This window comes from Miniopterus natalensis, chromosome 12, assembly GCF_054644295.1.
Source record: "Miniopterus natalensis isolate mMinNat1 chromosome 12, mMinNat1.hap1, whole genome shotgun sequence".
NCBI classification, from domain to species: Eukaryota; Metazoa; Chordata; class Mammalia; order Chiroptera; family Miniopteridae; genus Miniopterus; species Miniopterus natalensis.
Window position 1 is genome coordinate 59,502,224 of NC_142092.1, and position 7,030 is coordinate 59,509,253.

Consider the following 7,030-nt stretch of genomic DNA (forward strand, 5'->3'; position numbering starts at 1 on the left):
CTCCACCCCACCTCCCAGAGCCTTCCCTGCAGCTCACTTGCTCTTTCTCTACTTGTGAGGCTGCGATCAACTTCATTCCTCACACCCTGAGGGCCGGCTCTGTGAAGTGGGTCAGCAGTCCGGCCTGTTCCTCACAAGAGGTGAGGGAGCAGCACAGCTCGATGGGCTCCTTGGGTCAGAAAACCCAGACCCAACCCTCATCCAGACCTGGTCTCCTGCCCTGCCTCAGCCTCTTCATTTAAAGGGGATGCATGTGAAGGGGCTTTGTCAGTGCCATGGCATTTTGTCATGCCTGAAGGGCTGCAAACATGTGAGGGCTCCTTCTTGTCCCTGCTGTTGACAGCCCGTCGGTAATGGAGACGGACTTGCTTCCTCAGCGGGTGTGAACAGCAAGGGAAGACCTGGTCACACAAGTTATGGGGAGTCCTGCCTCAGAGCTGGTGTTCTGATAACAACATCATCCCTCCTCACTGAGTCCCTACCTCACGAGATTTGTAGAGCAAGCTACTGCTAGGGACCACTGTGACTCTACATCTTTAATGGTTTATTTCTGATGGGATGAGACACAGACTCTCTTCAGGGTGGGAGGCAGCCATTCTTTCAGTAAAGCTTTATTGAGACCTACTGTGCCAGACCCTAGGCAGGGAAAATTAAGATGTGCACCCTAACCTCAAGAAACTCTTAGTTCAGTGGGGGAAATCCATACATAGGTAGATCGTTGGAACTGGTACATAAGAGAAGCTCAAAAACAGGATTTCAGATCTTTTGGGTGAAGCAGGGAGGGCTTCATGGAAGAGGTGACATTGAAACTCAGCCTTAAAATATTTTGAGGTACAGAAGATCAGGGTGTGGGGGAGAGTACAGACTCGGAGATGGGACGCAGCCTTGGCTTCGAGTAGGGTCTGCCAGATAGGACCACGGAGGGAAAGGCAGAAAGGTACTCTGGGCTGGAGCACGGAAGGCATTGAAGGCAGTTCCATCTGCCAGAAAGTAAATCACCTGCATGTGACCCTTTGGGCTGTTAACAGCAGGATGAGACAGGGGTTTAAAATATTTACTAATTTGTCTTCCAACAAAGCCCTGTGTTAAGTGCACCAAACCCCTGACATCTTACTTCTTTAGAAGTAAAAAATAGAAATAATACTAATATATGAATATATTTCTAAGACATAAAATGTCTACCTTGTTGAGGTGCTACAAGTATTATATAAGATATTTAATATAAACTCCAATTTCAGAGTCCTTAAGAAGCATCCATGTCTTTCTGCCACTGCCCTATGGCTTCGCATCTTACTGTGTTGCTTACTTTCAGGTCAATGTTAGATAATACTAGTAACAGACATCCTTATTAGGTTCCTTGTTTTAATTGGAAGGCTCCCAGGGTTTTACCGAAGAGCCTGTTGATCAAGCAATCGTGCCATTGTAGCTGTTATATAAACGACATGAAAGTTACAGACTCCTCTTAAATTTGAAAGCTCCAAAACCTCCCACAATTTTACTTTTCAATTATACATCAATGAAGCTGGGAAAAAAAGCTTGCTGGAGGTTCCTATGCTTTATTTTTCTTAAGAAGTCTATTCCTTACTTTATGAGTCTTAGTGGCTCTGGGGTCCAAGTGAGAAAATGAGAAAATCTGGGGAAGCCATGCCAGATTAATGCTCCAGCGGGGCTCCCCTCCCTCTGGAGCTTGGAAAGAAAGGGCAGAGTCCTTTAACCTGGATTCAGCTTCTGACCTGCTCTTTCGTGGTTGTGTGACCTTGGACAAGTCACATTACCAGCTCTGAGCCCAAGTGTCCTTACAGGCAAAGCTGAATCACCAAGTCCCCTGCATGCCGGGGACTGTCGCCTGTTATTACCACGTAAGGTCCTGACACATAGAAGGTGCCCAGGAATGTTCGCTGAAGTTGATGCTCTGGTGGTTTTTGTGCCATGTTTATTTAAGAGGGAGATTCCCTAAAGCCTTCTACCAATAAGCGGTTTATTAGGTGTTCACTCAGCAAATCCTTCTGACACCCACTGTGCTAGTCTTGGCAGTCAGTGGTCAACATTGCTGTGCACAGTGGTAGGGGACACAGACAATAAATGAACACATACGAATGTGAGGGACAGCCAAGGGCTTAAAAGGGGAGCAGCTGGTTGCCAGGGTGGCCCCCCCTGGTGGGGCCCGGGCCACCCAGGGCCCCGCAGCATGTGGGATGCAGTGACTGCTGCTTGCACTCCCAGCCCCCAGCCGCTTTCCCAGCCGCCTTTTCCTGGACTGCGCCAGCCCTCCCCAGGCAGCCTGGGCCTCCAGGCCATAAGAGGGCTTCTGGCTGCTGCCACAGCCAAGGCCAGAGAGAGGAGGGGGCACAGTCAGAGAATGCACTTAAGCTGCCTTGTTGGGGTGAGCAGGTGGGGAGGGGACGCTGGCCTGCAGCAGCTTCTCCAACATCCTCCCCAGGAACTGGGAGGTGGCCTGGAGATTAGGGGCCAGGTGGCCCCAGGGGCTGCTGGAATCACTAGGATCCTATTGCTTTGTCCTAGAAAAGTAGTAGAAACATTTAAAATAAGAATCCTAAGATTGGCATTCAGGGCCCAACCAACCTTTCTAATCAGATTTCTCTTAACTTTGTCTTATTTCTCACCCTTGTCTTGGGGTCCATGACTGATTCCATGGGGATCACAAAGCAGTATCAGGTCATAGCTGACCTGCAGAAGCTGGTGTGATGATGATTGGGTGAGGGGATTACTGAGCACTAACCATGTGTGAGATTTGCTTTACAGAAGCCCTAGCATTGTCCCCGTTTACAGAGGAGGTGGCTGTGGCTACAAACTGCTTCAGTGGTCTGCAAGCTGGCCATGCATCCGTATCGCCCTGAGGGCTTGCTAAAACCTGGAGTGCCACCCCCCACCACCACCACCACTTTTTTTACTCAGTTGTTCTGGGGTGGGGCCCAGAATCTGCACTCATCCCATGTTCTCAGTTGGTGCTGATGCTCTCTGTCGGGGGACTACACTTTGGGAACCTCTGCCCTACACAATGGTACCCCCTGTGAATAAATTTTCTGCCCTTAGGCTGACCATAAATTCAGCATCACTCACTTCCCACAGCAAGGATTTATGATGAATTACCTTCCCTAAACAGGTGTTAAAGAGGGTTCTGTTCCTGACTATCAGGCCGGTGTCCCACCCAGAGAGGACATTCAGTCCTCTGTGAGTGCGCCACCTGAATGGCCCGGACACAAACCTCCTGGAGCGTGGGCACGTTTATCAATGAGGGCAAGGGGCAGCTCAGGATGAATTTGCTCCCTTCAGTGATCCCCAGGAGGGAGACCAGGCAGGGTTAGGGGAGGTGCTGGGAAACTTGGAGAAAACTGCCAGAGGCTCCCAGAACAGGGAGGTATAGGGTGAGGCCTGGAGAGCTGAGTGATGGGGAAGCAGGAAGGGCCTTCAGCACCTGCACATGCTGGGAAGAATGAAGGGGCAGCGGTGGACTCATAGACTCAGACAGAAAGCTCCCTGCACCGGCACTGTAACCAGGGGTGACCTCAGCATGGTGAGTGACCTGGGACTGAGAGCTGAGGCACACATGTCTGTTTTACTCCCCCAGGGGGTACATGTAGCTTCTTTGTCGGACTCTAGCTGGCTTGAGCAGCGTGAGAATATCCTCATTCTGTTATGTACCAGGCATTTTATATCCATAATCTCACTCAGTCCTCCCAAAACTCCAAGAAGGTGGGTGCTGAGATGATACCCATTTTACAGATGAGGAAACTGAGACTAAGAGAGCTTAACTTGGCTAAGGAAATGAAAGGGCTATTGTTTCCCCATCTCTAAACTGTCACTTTCCACACCATCCTCCTTCCCCTCGCTTCCCCTCACTTCCTGAACACCTGCTCTGTGCAAGGCCCGGAGGGGGACCGAAAGATGAATCATTCCAGTAGTCACTTATTCAACAAACTCTTTTCGAGCACTTACTATTTTGTGTGGGCTTATTTATTTATAGCCTGCCTTGTTTCAGAAAGCACTTAACATAACTTCTTTACTTGATATACAAGAGAATAAAAATGTGAAAACACGGTCATGTGATGGGTGACAAATGAAAAACAGAAGTTGGAAAGGTCAGAAGAAGCCAGGAATGAGACAGGTCTACAAAATACAGACCTTGAGGTCCTACACGTTACAGAGACAGGCCACAGATTGTCCTCTGAGCTTTCTAGCAGGCAAAGACCGATCCCATGCGGTTCAGGGTCCATAAGACACTAACAAACCAGCTGCTGAGGCGAAACGTGACTCTCATAGGCCCCGAGACCAGTGAGGCCTTTCCTAGTGAGCTGGCACGAAGAGCTGGCACTGTGGAACCTAAGGAGCAATGTCCTCAAACAGCGTACTTACTGCACGTACAGCACGAGTCCCGAGCTCTTTCCTGTACTCCCCTCCGCGCTGGCCCAAGTCCCAAAGTGGAGAAGCAGCTCAGAAGAGAGAGAGTGACCACGCAGCACGAGAGCCACTCTCCAGTTTAACCCACACGCAGAGTTCATAGGAGGCATTCGTAGCAAACTGGCGCTCCATTAGCTTAATGCAGCCCCCAGTTAAGCTTCGCTTGGACTGAAAAGTGTATTTAAATTATTTGAATTGTTGTCAAACTTAAACAGGTTTCACATAAAAACCAGATTTGGGTGGTGTATTTTTTTTTTAAATGGATTTGACAACATGAGGCCCCAAGAACAAAATCTGGCCAGAGCTGAGTCGTTTTCCAGTCAGTCCCTCCATGGTTCCCCAAAGGCCCTTTTTGTCTTAACTTCCCTACCTGGTTTTGCAAGTCATTGGGACCTTGCAGGCCCATTTTTGAATATTTTGAGGTGTGGCACATTACTGTGCGTTAGAAGAGCCCAGTAGCTTGTTTCTTGTGCGGAGTCCCAGGTCCTGCTCCTTGGGTTTGGGGTTCAGGCATCTCTGTAACAGGTGATCCTCATGCAGGTGCTCTCTCCCAACAGGCCCTGGGGGGCTGGGTGGGCCTGTGGTAACTATAGCCACTCAGCTCTGCTGATCCAGCTACGTGGATGAATAGTGTTTCTTTCAACACAACTTTTGGTGAGTACAGTGGGGCTGTGAGTTCAAGGCCACACTCCCCAACAGGAGCCTGGAAGCAGCTCCTCTGAGTTGCTGGGGAAGACCTGAGTCATATGCTATAAAGGATAGTGTTGCTCAACATTAGACCCACCTGAGGAACTTTTCAACCCATGCTCCCCAACCCCATGCCCAGGCCACCTCCCGGACCAACTAAATCAAAATCCCCGAGGATGAGAACAGAACATCAGCATTTCAGAGCTGCTCAGATGATCCAAGGGTACTGCCAGGTGTGAGGAGCAGGGCTGAAAAAGGAGCCCCTTCTCTGAGCCAAATAGAGACATGGAGATGAGCAAACTCCCCAGAGAGAGGGGAGGCTGGAGGCCAGGAGTAACTGGACTGCTAGGATACATGAGCGCTCTGGGGAACCCAAACGGGCACCTCACCCAGCCTGAGGCACTCAAACTCTCCACCCCCATCCTCCAGAGGAGAGGCCTGGGCTGAGTTTGGGGAATAAATACCATGCAGCCACATAAAGAAGGAAATCCAGCCAAGGCAAGGGTACAGTCCAAGGCTCTGAGGCCCCCATGGAAGGAGGAGGTGGAGCCGAAGGTTCTGGCACAGCTAGATCAAGGGTGGAAGTGGGGGGGGGTGGGGGTATGAGAAGAGGCCACAGGAGAGGGAAGGGGCCAAATCGCAAAAGGCCTTGCATGCCAAGTTCAACAAAATTGAACTTGACCCTGAAGTTAGAAGGAACCTCTGGAGGTTTTTAAGTCATATGGAAGAACAAGCCCCTAATGGGCTAGGATTATCAAGGAGGGCTTCCTGGAGGAGGTCAGATTTGAGCCAAGGGAGATGTAGGATTTGGAAAGCTGGCAGGGAGGGAGAGGTGTGGCTATTCTGATTAGCTGCTGCAGTTAAAACTTTTGAAAACACTTCCCTCCCCCATACCCTTTGAAACCGTTTGAATCACAGACTGCCTGTGTTTAAGATGTGTTTGTCTGTTATTTGAAAGCTGTGGTTTCTCTTTAACAGATTCTGGGCCCCATCCTTTGACTAGGAACCAGGAAGGAATGAAGAAGGCATCCTCTGGCCCAGAGAGCTAATTACTGAGATACTGTGGGCCCCACCAGGGTGTATGGCGTCACTGTCTTTGTTCTCCAACAGCTGCACACTCCTTACTGGTCAAAGTCTGGGTACATTTTTATGGGCTGCCCCAAAGCCAACTGGAAGCTTTCTCTCCATAAACGCTCCCTGAGACAAGTAGCCAGGTTTCGCATATTAAAATGAAAACGTCAAAAGGGTTGTTAAAAAAAAAAAAAAAGACCAAAAAAAAATGCAGGCTCATTTGTGAGGCCTCAGTGCATGAAACGCACATGAGGGTTCAACAGCATCTGCCTGCTTTTTTCTGCAAAGCTGATGGTCGAGTTAGGATGATGATTGTCACTGATCACTTGTTTATCCATTCACTCACCACTTGCTGGGCATTTGCTAGGGGATCAGGCTTTCACCTGAGCACCAAGATGCGTCAGGCATGAATGCTCCATCCCCACTGCACCTAGACTCAAAATACTTGACAGTTTACAAAGTTGTCACATGCGATTTTGTGAGCTGTATGTAGTTTTATCTCCATTTTTCAGAGTAGGAAGTTGAGGCTCTTGCCCCAGAGTCACGATACTAGTAAGTGGTAGAATTTGACCTTGAGTCACCCAAGTTCAAACCCTAAGTTCTGTCCACCCTACCTTGCTCCTTTTTAAGCAATACCATCTAACAGTTACTGGTTTAGGTTGGACGATAGCTCCAAGAGATTTAGGTTTAGCTGTCACAATCTGTTTAGTATTCACCCCCACCTTAGAACCCTGGTTTCCCTTTTGGGGGAAATTCCCCACTGTGAGGCAGGGGAAACTAGTATCCACTTCCCATGGCCACCACCACTGCAAAAGCCTAGTGAAGCAAAATTCTTCCCCAGCATCTCCTCCTG